This window comes from Papio anubis, chromosome 20, assembly GCF_008728515.1.
Source record: "Papio anubis isolate 15944 chromosome 20, Panubis1.0, whole genome shotgun sequence".
NCBI lineage: Eukaryota > Metazoa > Chordata > Mammalia > Primates > Cercopithecidae > Papio > Papio anubis.
Window position 1 is genome coordinate 48,919,710 of NC_044995.1, and position 14,229 is coordinate 48,933,938.

The following is a 14,229-nucleotide window of genomic DNA, read 5'->3' on the forward strand; positions in this document are numbered from 1 at the left end:
CTTTTTCTGATGGAGCCTCACTCTGTCACCCGGGCTGGAGTGCAGTGACGTGATCTCGGCTCACTGCAACCTCCGCCTCCTGGGTTCAAGCTATTCTCCTGCCTCAGCCTCCTGAGTAGCTGGGACTACAAGTATGCACCACCATGCCCGGCTAATTTTTATATTTTTAGTAGAGGCAGGGTTTCACCATGTTGACCAGGCTGGTCTTGAACTCCTGACCTCGTGATCCACCCGCCTCGGCCTCCCAAAGTGCTGGGGTGACACGTGTGAGCCACCGCGCCCGGCCTCACATTTTCTGTATCCATTCATCCAACGATGGACACGTAGGTTGGTTTCCTATCTTGGCTATTGTGAATGAGGCTGACAGATTCTGATTTCATTTCCTTTGGATGTATACCCAGAAGTGGGATTACTGGATCATATGGTGGTTCTATCTTTAATTTTTTGAGGAACTTCCATTCCGTTCTCCAGAATGGCTGTGCTCATTTACATTCCCACCAACAGCACACAGGGCTCCCTTTTCTCCATATCCTCACCAATGTTTCTTTTTCTTTTTCTTTTTTTCTTTTTTCTTTTTTGAGACAGAGTCTCACTCTGTCACCCGGGCTGGAGTGCAGTGGTACGATCTTGGCTCACTGCAACCTCTGCCGCCCGGGCTCAAGCGATTCTCCTGCCTCAGCCTCCAAGTAGCTGGGATTACAGGTGCCTGCCACCAAGTCTAGCTAGTTTTTGTATTTTTAGTAGAGACGGGGTTTCGCCATGTTGACCAGGCTGGTCTTGAACTCCTGACCCCGTGATCCGCCTGCCTCATCCTCCCAAAGTGCTGGGATTACAGACGTGAGCCTCTGCACCCGGCCATCTTTACCAATGTTTCTTATCTTTTATCTTTTGGGTCATAGCCATTCTAACAGGTATCTCATTGTGGTTTTAATTTGCATTTCCCTGATGATGAATAATCTTCAGCATTTTTTCATAATCCTGTTGGCTGCCTGTGTGTCTTTATTTGAGAGGTGTCTAGTCAGATTATTTAACCCCCTCTTCTTTTTTGAGACAGGGTCTCTCTTTTTTTTTTTTTTTTTTTCCCTGAGACAGAGTCTTGCTCTGTCACCCAGGCTGGAGTGCAGTGATGTGATCTCAGCTCACTGTAGCTTCGACCTCCCAGACTCAGCATTCCTCCCATCTCAGCCTCCTGAGTAACTGGGATCACAGGTGCACACCACCACACCTGGCTACATTTTAAAAATTTTTTGTAGAGATGGGGTCTTGCTATGTGGTCCAGGCTGGTCTTGAACTCCTGAGCTCAATCGATCCTCCTGCCTCTGCCTCCCAGGGGACCCTGGGCAATGTCTGGGGACATCTGTGGTTGTCACAACTCAGGGGTGCTCCTGGCATGGAGTGGGTGGAGGCCAGGGATACTGCTTAGCACCCTGCAGTGCCCAGGACAGCCCCAGCCCAGAGAATGGTCCAGCCCCAATGCCCACAGTGCAGAGGGGAAGACCTTGCATTCATGATTTCAAAAATAATAATTGAATTGCGTCCCTGCTCACAACAGACACCAGAATAAGCTCCCAGTGGGGCAGACAGCATAAACCACAGGACCCCAGTTCCTGGGATTCTCCTCCTGTCTCCCTCCCCCCACTCAGAGTGTGGATTTCAATGTGTGCAGCCTCCTGGGACCTCAGCAGGGCAGAGGATCATGGGACACGGTCTCTTGGGGATCCGTGGAACCCCCTAACTGAGTAAGTCGGGATGTTTCTGTTCCCCAGGGGACATCAGGCAATGTCTGGGACATTTGTGGCTGTCATGACTGGGGGTGCTCCTGGCATAGAGTGGGTGGAGGCCAGGGATGCTGCCCAGCACCCTGCAGTGCCCAGGATGGCCCCGCCCCAGAGAGTGACCCGGCCCTAATGTCCGTAGCGCCTGGGGGGTTGAGGGGGGGACCCCAGCTGTTTCAGATCGTGCCTAGGAGGCCGCTCTGGGAACCCGGGGAAGGTGGGAGCAGAGCTTGTCATGAAGCAGGAGGGGAGGGTGTGCATCAGAAAAGAAATGACAGGTTTGAAATCTGCAGAAGCTCATCTCTCCTCTCCCCCTCTCCTCCCCACCCAGCCCCGCCCCCACCTGGCTTCCTAAATAAAGACCTTCCTCTCCATGGAGACTGCCTCACTCAAACTCACCCCCTTGTGCATGCAGCGTCTCAAAAACACGGCCCCGCCCCCGCCACAGTGAGGGTCCGAATGGGAGGTTTGGAAATGGGAGAGCATCTGTGTCCCAGACCCGGCGGTGGGGGGCCCAGGGCGCCCGGCACATCTTCCAGAGCCCAGGCTCGCCGAGGCAGGCGAGAGCTGTCCCCTCCCCTCTGTTGGGGATGCCTGCCAAGGTCAGCCATGGGCGAGGCCAGGGACAGTGCCCAGGTGGTGCCAAGGGGACTGTGAGTCACCTGTGGCCAGGAGGGCTGAGTGAGGAGGGGACACGGGCCCTGGGCCTCAAGGGCGCCATCCGAAGATCCCATAAGGTTGAGGATAAGGGAGGTCAGAGGGCAGAAATTCAAGGCAACAGAACAGCTCTAGAAGGGGGGTGCTCCCGGCACGGGCTGGGTGGAGGCCAGGGATGCTGCTCAGCACCCCGCAGTGCCCAGGACAGCCCCACCCCAGAGAATGATCTGGCCCCAATGTCCACAGTGCTGACGGGGGGAGACCCTGCATTCATCATTTGGAAAACAATAGACTTTGATCCCTACTTACTCCAGATATCAGGATAAACTCGCGATGGGGCATACAGTGTAAACCAGGGGGACCCCAGCTCCTGGGATTCTCCTCCTCCCTCCACCCGACTCAGGATGTGGATTTCAGTGTGTGCAGCCTCCTGGGACCTCAGCAGGGCCGAGGATCATGGGACTCAGATCAATCTCTCATCTGCCCTGCCACGGAATTTCGCAGCTCTGTGTTTGTCTGTTGCAAATCCCCAGGTTCGGGAACTGAGGGTCTGGCTGTTTGTGTCTTTGGGCACTGCTTGGAGATACTAGGCTATAAAATCTATCAGCCTTTTCAGAATTACGAGCAAAAATAACAACCAGCACCTTAATAACCCTGGAAGATGCATGACTTCAACACTGTGGGTGAGGACTGGTTTTTGTTTATTTTATTTTTATTTATTTATTTGACTCAGAGTCTTGGTCTGTGGCCCAGGCTGCAGTGCAGTGGTGTGATCTCGGTACCACGGTTCACTGCAGCCTCTGCCTTCTGGGCTCAAGTGATCCCGGGAACCACCATGCCCAGCTATTCTTTAAATTTTTTGTAGAGATAGGGTCTTACTATGTTGCCCAGGCTGGTCCCAAACTTCTGGCCTTAAGCAATCCTCCACCTCAACCTCCCAAAGCACTGGGATTACAGGTGTGAGCCCCCATGCCCCGCCCATAGTACAATATCTTTACATAGTCCACAGGCTGCAGTGACACCCCTCAGTCAATGTTTCCAGCACAGCTGAAACTGTGTATCCTCTGACCCCCATCTCCCTCTTCCTTTCCTTCCACCACTAACCACTTTTCTGCTCTTTGTTTCTATGTATTTGGGGGGTTTTGATTGTGTATTTGTTTTGAGGTGGAGTCTCGCTCTGTTCCCCAGCCTGGAGTGCAGTGGCGTGATCCCAGCTCACTGCCATCTCTGCCTCTCGGGTTCAAGTGATTCTCCTGCCTCAGCCTCTCGAGTAGCTGGGATTACAGGTGCGCGCCACCACGCCTGGCTAATTTTGTATTTTTAGTAGAGACGGAGTTTCACTATGTTAGCCAGGCTGATCTCGAACTCCCGACCACAGGTGATCTGCCCACCATGGCCCCCCAAAGTGCTGGGATTATAGGCATGAGCCACCGCACCCGGCTGTATTTGGGGTTCTTTGTTTTGTTTTTGGACTCCACAATATGTGGGATTATGCAGTAATTTTCTCTCTTGGCGTCTGACCTATTTCACTTGGCATCATATTCTCTGGGTTCTACAAGGGGGAATTTTATGGCATGTGAATATTTTAATTTCTTTTTTTTTTTTTTGGAGACAGAGTCTCGCTTAGCCGTCCAGGCTAGAGTGTAGTAGTGCAATCTTGGCTTACTGCAACCACTGTCTCCCAGGTTCAAGTGATTCTCCCATCTCAGCCTCCCGAGTAGCTGGGATTACAGGCGTCTACCACCACACCTGGCTAATTTTTGTATTTTAGTAGAGACGGGGTTTCACCATGTTGCCCAGGCTGGTCTTGAACTCCTGACCTCAGGTGATCTGCATGAGCATATGCATAACAGCTCATGCCTCATAACAGGCATGAGCCACTGCATCCGGCCTATTTTAATTTTTTTAAAAAAGAAATTGGTCAGGCACGGTGGCTCATGCCTGTCATCCCAGCACTTTGGGAGGCCAAGGAGGGTGGATTGCCTGAGCCCAGGAATTCGAGACCAGCCTGGCCAATATGGCATAACACCATCTCTACAAAAAATACAAAAATTAGCTGGGCGTGGTGATGGGCACCTGTAATCCCAGCTACTTGGGAGGCTGAGGCAGAAGAATCACTTGAACCTGAGAGGTGGAGGTTGCAATGAGCTGAGATCGCGCCACTGCACTCCAGCCTGGGTGACAGAGTGAGACTGTCTTAAAAAAAAAAAAAAAAAAGAGAAAGGAGAGAGAGAAAGGCGAGGGAGAGAAAAGAGAGACAGAGAAAAGAAAGAAGAAAGAAGGAAAGAGAAAAAAAGAGACGAAGAGAGAGAGAGAAAAAGAGAGGGAGGAAGGAAGGAGGGATGGAGGGAAAGAAGGGAAGGAGGGAGAAAGGAGGGAAGGAGGGAGGGAGGGAAGGAGGGAGAGAGGGAAGGAAAGAAGGAAGGAAGGAAGGAAGTCAGACAGAGATCTGGAGAAGCACCTCCAGGACACAGTGGGGAGCGCTGGGAGTCAGTGGCAGCCCTTCCTACACGAGGTGCCCTGACCACCACCACCGTCCGTGGCCTCTGTGTCCCGGGGGACTGATCTCTCCCTGCTGGCATTCGGCACCTGCTACCTGCAGTGTTTCTTGCCTGTGTCTGAGACTTGCCTGCCTGCTGGGAGGAAGGGCCAGCTGCACACAGGCACCCAGGGCCCTAAGCTGGGTTTAAAGCCGGGTTATTGGCGCCTTGAAATCCATACTAATTTACGAACAGGAGGTCCCAGCGGTTCGTGTCGCCCCTGGCTGGGCAGTTTCTGAGAGGACTCAACCCCCGCGGAGAGGTCTCGCCTCCTTGGCTCCACTGCTGGCCGCACAAGTCAATTGTGATTCGTCCACACAGGGAACATGAAAACCCAGCATTTCTGTCGGGCTGAGCGAGCCGCTGAAGGTCGCTGGGGGACAGCCTGGTGCCAGCTGGTGCAGCTCAAGGCCTGAGGACAGAGCGGCTGGGACACGGCTTCACCCATGCTGTGTTCGCCTCTGACCCGAGCTGCTCTGGGGCTGAGCACAGACCGGGGGGGATCCGCTCAGCCCTGCAGTTGCCTCATTGCGGAGTCCAAGGTCTTGAGGACAGCCAGGGGCTGGGGTTAAAGGGCTGGGGAGAGGGAGGTTTGCAGTGAAGGCAGAGAATGAGAACCCATCTTAAAAATGATTCCTAGGGCTGGGCGCGGTGGCTCAAGCCTGTAATCCCAGCACTTTGGGAGGCCTAGGCGGGCGGATCACGTGAGGTCAGGAGTTCCAGACCAGCCTGGCCAACATGGGGAAACCCCGTCTCTACTAAAAATACAAAAAAAAGCTAGCTGGGCGTGGTGGTGGGTGCCTGTAATCCCAAGTACTCGGGAGGCTGAGGCAGGAGAATCGCTTGAACCCGGGAGGTGGAGGTTGCCGTGAGCCGAGATTGCGTCACTGCACTCTAGCCTGGAGGATAGAACGAGACTCTGTCTCAAAACAAAATAAAAAATAAGATTCCTGTGACACAAATATTCACAGCAGCAGATTCACAATCGCCAACAAGTAGGAACAAGCTGATGGTCTATCCGCGGGTGAATGGGTTTAAAAACCACGTCCCTCCCTACTCAGGAGGAGTAAGACTCAGCCATGGAAAGGAGCACATCTGATACAGGTCACAGCGTGGGTGCACCTTGAGGACGTCACGCTCAGTGAGCGACACTGTACAGTGTGTGACCCCATTTCTATGAAATGTCCGGGACAGGCCCATCCACAGAGACAGGGAGGGGACACATGGGTGCCGGGGCTGGAGATTGGGGGCCGATGGGGAGGGCGCTTCTTTGTAGGAGAATGTTCTGGAACTATATAAAAGTGGTGGTTGCCCAGTTTTGCAAATATACTGAAAACACTGAATTATACACTTTAAGTAGGCAAGTTGTATGGTACGGGCATTATTTCACAAGAAGGCTGTTTGAAAATAATGATTCTTAGGGGTGAGTGTCTACATTGAATGTATCCGCCTCTCTCAGTTTGGTGGTTTTGATAAGATGTGCCGTAGCTGTGTACGGAGTCACTGGCAGGGTAGTGGGTTGAAGGGCGCACAGGGCCACCACTTCGAATTCATTCAGTAATTTAAGGTTGTCCAGGTGAAATGGCTGCACCTGAATCCCAGCCCTTTCAGAAGATAAGGTGGTGGGAGGATCACTTGAGCCCAGGAGTTCAAGACCAGGCTGGATAACATAGCAATACCCTGTCTCTATTTTAAAAACTTTAAAAATTAGCCCACAAACTAAGCACATTCCTTCCCCTTCCCAGTCCATGAAAACTACGACAGTGATTCTCACCTGTAGGCCCAGCTCCTCAGGAGGCTGAGGAAGGAGGATCGCTTGAGCCCAGGAGGTGGAGGCTGCAGTGAGCTGTGATTGCATCATTACACTCCAGCCTGGGCGACAGAGTGAGACCCTGTCTCAAAAAAACAAAAACAAAAAAACAAAAACAAAAAACATGATTCAAAGTTGAAGGGTTATGTGCATAGCTGCCCTGCAAGGCGGAGGGCAGGAGTCTGGGCCTCCTGCCGCCCCATGGGCATGCCGCTCTAGCCCTTTCATCGCTCATCCCTGCTGCCCTGAGCTGCTGCTGTTCTGAGTGGCAAACCCTGGTGTAGCGGATCCTGCAAGATTCCAGCTGCTCCCAGAGCCCAAGGGTGCCAGGGCGTTCCTGTGGCAAGGGCACCACCTGCAGGTGACAGCGGGGATTTCCGCTCCCTATCCCCGCCTTTTATTGATGGTAAATTACCCTGGGCTCATAGAACGGAAACTAGAAACTAGCATTTTAAAGTTTGTGGGTTTTTTTTAAATGAACTTTTAATTTTAGATTTTCAGAAGAGTTGCAAAGAAATCTAGAGATCTCGTGTCTGTCTCTCACCAGTTTTCCCTTATGTTAGCATCTTATGAAGTCACCGTGCATTTGGGTTTGGTTTGTTTCTGAGACAGTGCCCTGCTCTGTTGCCCAGGCTGGAGTGCAGTGGCACAATCACAGATCACTGCAGCCTCGACTTCCTGGGCTCAAGCGATCCTCCTGCCTCAGCCTCCCAAGTACCTGGGACAACAGGTTTGCACCACCATGCCCAGCTAATTTTTACATTGTTTTTGTAGAGATGGGGTCTTGCTATGTGGCCCAGGCTGGACCATGTACTTATGACCACCAGGAAGCTCATGTGGGTACATTTCTATAAGTTAAATTTCACTCTTTATCCCAGTTTCACGATTTTTTCTTCTAAGGTCCCTTTTCTGTTTTAGGATCCTATCCTGGATCCCAAGTGGCTTTTTTTTTTTTTTTTCAGACTGAGACTCATTCTGTCACCCAGGCTAGAGTTCAGTGGCATGATCTCAGCTCACTGCAACCTCCGCCTCCCAGGTTCGAACGATTCTCGTGCCTCAGTCTCCCAAGTAGCTGGGATGACAGGCATCCACCACCATGCCTGGCTAATTTTTGTATTTTTAGGAGACACAAGATTTCAACCTGTTGACCAGGCTGGTCTTGAACTCCTGACCTCTAGTGGTCTGTCTGCCTTGGCCTCCCAAAGTGCTGGGATTACTGGTGTGAGCCACCGCCCCTGGCCCCAAGTGGCATTTATTTTTATTTTTTTCTCAGACAGGATCGCACTCTCTTGCCCAGCCTGGAGTGCAGTGGTGCAATCCTAGCTCACTGCAACCTTGATGTCCCAGAATCAAGCGATCCTCCCATCTCAGCCTCTTGCGTAGCTGGGGTCACAGGCGGGCATCACTACACCCTCCTAACTTTTAAATTTTTTTTGTAAAGATGGGGTAACTTTGTAGAGATGGGGTGACTTGCTGGGGGGACCCCGGACTCCGCACAAGGCCTCCTTGCAGCTGTGGTTTCTCCTAGTAAGAGGACACGGAGCATGGAGCAGAGTTCACGAAGGGAAAGGCTCGTGGGGTGGGTTGGGGAGGCCAGGCCCGGCTTCCAGGTCCAGCTTCCAGCCCTCTCTCCATGTGTCACGTGGGACATGCCTCATCCCCAGCAGCGAGCTGGGGCAACAGCCTGAAGCACCATCACCAGCGAGGCTCCCAGAGACCCAGCGCCCACGTTCCTATGGGGGCTGGATCTGCGGCCCCTGCTGCCTGACCCATGCCAGGATTCCAGACTTCAGAGGGAGGCAAGGGTTGCATATAAACCACGGTGTTCGCAGGAACAGCTTTGGCCCTGGAGCGCGTCCTGTCAGTGATGGTGGCGGGCCCCCCCGAGGCCCCTGAGGTGGGGAGTCCCTGGTCACAGCCTCAGGCATGTGGTGCCAGCTTGGTTCTGCTCAGAGACTGCCCGTCCCAGCTGAGCTGGGGCTGAGGGATTTCCCAGGATGCAGGACTATCAGGCTAACTCTGGAAAAGTCCTGGGCAGACCTGGATACGTTGGGTGCCTTCTGGGCACCATGGGACTAACTGAGCCTCTTCTTCTTCCTCCCAGGGGGATCAGGAGGCTCAGAAGATGTACAGAGTTGTTTTTGATAAATTGTAAAGAGCCATAAAAACATCAATCCTTGCACTCAGTTCAGTTTTCAAACACGTGGAAAATGTATTAGGAATAACGTCATAAATCTCTAATAATAAATGTTTTCAGAAAATTGCCTTCTGCTTCTTTCTTTTTCTTTCTTTCTTTTTTTTTTTTTTTTTTTTTTGAGGCAGAGTCTCACATTGTCGCCCAGGCTGGAGTGCAGTGGCTCGATCCCAGCTCACTGCACCCTCCGCCTCCCAGGTTCAAGTGATTCTTCTGCCTCAGCCTCCTGAGTAGCTGGCACTACAGGCACCCGCCACCACATTGGCTAATTTTTGTATTTTTAGTAGAGACGGGGTTTTGCCATGTTGGCCAGGCTGGTCTCGAACTCCTGACTGCAAGACCCTTCCGCCTCGGCCTCCCAAAGTGCTGGGATCACAGGCCTGAGCCACCGCATCTGGTTGCCAAAATGATTTCTGTCCTTGTCCAATCACGAGTGCAAGGCCATTCTCCAGTGCTGACCCCATCAACACGTGCGTGGCACCTCCAGCCACACCAGACTAATTCTGTGTGTTTTTTCCAGGGAGCGGAGCTTGGTTTCGGGATCTCGGTGCTGCAGACGGCGAGACCTCCTGCACAGGTCGGTGCTGTGACTCATTTCTTTGCTCTGATTTGAGGCTCGGTTGGCTGTTTTGCACCCTGAATCTAAGACGTGGGGTTGCCGTCAAGGCGGTTGTCTTGGACTTGACCTGGGTCTGTGGGCTTTTTGTATCCACCAAGTGTGAGTAATGGGGAGCGGGTGCGGGGGAACAGCTGCTAGCCCCTGGCAGAGTTTCCCACCCACGAGGCCGGGAACGTGGCACTCACTGGTCCTACTGGTGCCGGAGCCCCTGGACGGGGTCAGGGTGGGAAGCCCTTGGCGGTGCTGCCTGCCTTTCCGGTGTCTTCGTGCTGTGGTAGGGAGTTTGAAGGAGGGTGCCTCAGCCTTCACCCCTATCTCCCGTGCACCTGGAGAATAACCCGTCGCTGGCCCTTTAGCTCTCCTCTGTTGGTTTACTGCTCGTTTTTCTCCCTAAAGAATCATGAGTGACTTTTAAAATGTAGGAAGAGGAAATCATTTAAAAATAAGTAGAAAGGAAGGCAGAAATGTCCAGAAAAGGCAAAGCCGTAGGAACAGAAAGGGACTCATGGTGGCCGGAGGCTGGGGACGTGCATGTGCGCCGGGGACTTGCCAGGGACATGGAAATGGACCCAATGGTCGGGTGGGGGTGGCTGCAAACCTGGTGAACTTACTAAAAAATCTTTTTTAAAAAGTTTTAATTTTTTTTTTAAGAGTTAGGGTCTTGACCAGGCACAGTGGCTCATGCCTGTAATCCCAGCACTTTGGGAGGCCGAGGCGGGTGGATCATCTGAGGTCAGGAGTTCCAGACCAGCCTGACCAACATGGTGAAACCCCATCTCTACTAAAAATAGGAAAATTAGCCAGGCGTGGTGGCGCAGGCCTGTAATTCAAGCTACTTGGGAGGCTGAGGCACGAGAATCACTTGAGCCTGGGAGGTGGTGGTTGCAGTGAGCCAAGATCATGCCACTGCACTCCAGCCTGGGCGACAGAGCGAAACTCCTTCTAAAAAAAAGAGAGAGAGAGAAGAAAAAAGAAAAAGAAATGAAAGAAAGCAAAAAAACAAACAAACAAACAAACAAACAAACAAACAAAAAAACCAGAAAGGAGTTAGGGTTTGCTTTGTTGCCCAGGCTGGTCTTGAACTCCTTGGCTTAAGTCATCCTCCTACTTTGACCTCCCAAAGTGCCAGGATTACAGGTGTGAGCCACTGCACCTGGCCCTGAAGTATCTTTGAGCAGTACACTTCACTTGAATTTTATGGCATGTAATGTGCGCCTTAAAAATACATATTTTAGCCAAGCCCAAGATAAATCATTTTGGTCTCGTCCTTAGTAGACAATGGTCATGAGAGGTAATTCAAAAACAGATGTACTCAAAAGTAAAGAATATGTTCAAATGTAGCAACAAGGCAAAGACTCCAAATGTCCATCAATGGGTAAGTGGATCAGCAGAACATCCTTCATCCACACTGTGGAGTATTACTCAGCCGTGAAAAGGAATGAGGCTTTGACACAGGCCACTGTGTGGGTGTGCCTTGAGGGCGTCACGCTCAGTAAGAGATGCCAGACACCAAAGGCCATACAGCATGTGATGCCATTTCTACGAAATGTTCAGGACAGGCCAATCCACAGAGGCAGGGAGGGGACGCGTGGGTGCCGAGCCTGGGAGAGGCATGGGAAGTGATGGTTGATGTGTTTTTTCTTGGTGTAATTAGAATGTTCTGGAATTAGGTAGTAGTGATGGTTGCAGGACTCTGTGAATGTACTAAATGCCACTGTATTGTGCATTTTCTTTTTATTTTATGATTTTTTTCTTATTTTTGGTCCCTCAGAGAATACCCAGAAAGAATTATGCATTTTTAATGGGTGCACTGTATGTCATATGAATTATATCTCAATAACATGATACATGTATAGATAGAACTATTTTACATAATAGGTGCAGTGGCTCACGCCTGTAATCCCAGCACTTTGGGAGGCCAAGGTGGGTGGATCACCTGAGGTCAGGAGTTTGAGACCAGCCTGGCCAACTTGGCGAAACCTCTTCTCTACTAAAAATACAAAAATTAGCTGGGCGTGGTGTCGGGCGCCTGTTATCCCAGCTACTTGGGGGGCTGAAGTGGGAAGATTGCTTGAACCCAGGAGACGGAGGTTGCAGTGAGCTGAGATTGCACCACTGCACTTCAGCCTGGGTGACAGAGCGAGACTCCATCTCAGAAATAATAAAATAAAATAAAGTGTAGATACAAAAAGTATAGATATAAAATATATGTATAGTATTTATTTGTTTATGAAGCCAAACATAAAAATGTAAAAGATTTCATATTGTACAATTCCACTTACAGGAAAATTCTAGAAAAGGTGACAGAGATCAGAGGTGGCCTGGAGGCTGGGGGGTAGGATCGGGGCAGCTCTGGGGGCCGATGACAGCATCCCATTGAGATTATGCTGATGGTTGCACAGCTGTAGGAATGAATGGCAACCCTTCGAACCATGTGTGCTTAAAGATGAGCGTGCCCTGTGTGCATCTCAGGGTGTGTAACTCGCACCCCAGTGAAGCCGTGACACCAACAGAAAAGCTCAGCCTGAAAAAGGAGGCGCAGGGCGGGAAGGTGTGCAGAGCCCAGAAAGGTCTTGGACTTTGCACTTCCGGTGCACATGGTACAGGGCTGGAAGGTGTGCAGAGCCCAGAGAGGCTCAGACTTTGCATTTCCGGTGCCGAAGGCGCAGGGCCGGAAGGTATGCAGAGCCCGGAGAGGTGTCGGAGTTTGCATTTCCGGTGCACATAGTGCAGGGCCGGAAGGTGTGCAGAGCCGGGAGAGGTCTTGGACTTTGCATTTCCGGTGCACATGGCGCAGGGCGGGAAGGTGTGCAGAGCCCAGAGAGGCTCAGACTTTGCATTTCCGGTGCCGACGTGCAGGGCAAGGGCAGGAAGGTGTGCAGAGCCCGGAGAGGGCTCAGGTTTTGCATTCCTGGCGCTGGCTGGGACCACCACTGGTTTGGTGTTGGGCTTCTTCAAACATTCAGTTCTGGCCGGGCGCCATGGCTCGCGCCTGTAATCCCAGCACTCTGGGAGGCCAAGGCGGGAGGATGGCTTGAGCCCAGGAGTTTGAGATCAGTCTGGGCAACAGAGTGATATCCTCATCTCTACAGAAAATTAGCCAGGTATGGTGGCACGCACCTGTAGTCCCTGCTACCTGGGAGGCTGAAGTGGGGAGGATGGTTTGAGCCCAAGAGTTTGAGACCAGCATGGGCAACATGACGAAACCCCATCTCTACAAGAAATACAGAAATTAGCCAAGCGTAGTGGTGCACACCTGAAATCCCAGCTACTTAAGAGGCTGAGGTGGGAGGATCGCTGGAGCCCGGGTGGTCGAGGCTGCAGTGGGCTATGATTGCACCACTGCACTCCAACCTGGGCAACAGAGAGAGACCCTGTCTCTAAAAAAACAAAAAGAAATAACCCTATTCATTTCAACAGGGAAACGCTAGCAGCTGCGGAACTGTTTGCAAGCTAGGATATGGTAGTTCTCAGCAGAAACATTACGATTTCTGGTCTCCCGTGGGCACCTTTGGAAAGACTGCCCGTGATGGGGTCATCGTTCTCCATGACCCGTCCCAGCGACACGTGTCCCATGATGGGGGTCTGTGAGAACAGCTCTCTGGCAGGCAGGCTGTAGGCTGGTGGGGCTGCCCACTAAGCCCCCAGGGCCTGGGTGGGAGCTGCTAGATCCTCTCGTTGGGCGCTGGTGGATGTAGGCACCTCCTGCAGCGGATGTAACAAGTGACCACTGATGTAGAACGGCTTCTCACACACACAGTTATTATCTGATAGCTCTGCAGCTCGGAAGTCTAACATAGGGCCGGGCGCGGTGGCTCACACCTGTAATCCCAGCACTTTGGGAGGTCGAGGCGGGCGGATCGCCTGAGGTCAGGAGTTTGAGACCAGCCTGGCTGACATGGTGAAACCCCATCTCTACTAAAAATACAAAAAAACTAGCCAGGTGTGGTGGTGTGCGTCTGTAGTCCCAGACACTCAGGAGGCTGAGGCAGGAGAATCCCTTGAGCCCGGGAGGCAGAGGTTGCAGAGCCGAGATGGCACCACTGCACTCCAGCCTGGGTGACAGTGAGACTCCATCTCAAAAAAAAAAAAAAAAAAAAAAGCCTCACATAGGCCTCACTGGGCGAAAATCAAGGAAAATCAAGGTGTGGGCAGGGCCCATCCCTTCTTGGGGCTCCAGGTCAGAATCTGGTTCCCGCATTTCCTAGCATCTAGGGGCACCCACATCCCTTGGCTCGGGGCCCCCTCCTCCCTGTTCACAGCCACAGTGAAACCTCTTCCAGTCTCTGACTCTCATCCTCCTGCCTCCTCTCCTGAGGACCCTATGAAGACACCGGGGCCCCCAGATCACCCCGGATGCTTTCCTGTCTCACAATCCTTAACTTCATCCCGTCTGCAGTCCTTTTTGACGTGGAGCTGACCCGTGCATGGGATCTGGGGTTAGGATGGGGCTGTCGCTGGGAGCCTGCTGTCCTCTCTGCTGAAATGGGCAGCCAGCTGGAGGGGTGAACGGAGCCGACTTCCTCCCTTGCCGGTCACTCGCGCCCCCATGACCTCAAGGAGAGAGGAAGAGGCTTCCTGTAGGAATCCGCCGGGTGGACTCTGGCCATCGCCGGGCTGGGTTCTCGAGGCTG

At 52.2% G+C, this 14,229-nt stretch overlaps 1 protein-coding gene across 1 annotated transcript in view; it reads left to right on the forward strand.

Annotated features, from left to right (window-relative positions):
* GNG7 (G protein subunit gamma 7) overlaps positions 1 to 14,229 on the forward strand; it is a 212,774-nt gene that overhangs the window by 47,056 nt on the left and 151,489 nt on the right. The window contains exon 2 of the mRNA XM_003914624.5: positions 9,497 to 9,553. The gene's annotated coding sequence lies outside the window, so the exon portion shown is untranslated. The remainder of the gene's footprint in view (positions 1 to 9,496; positions 9,554 to 14,229) is intronic.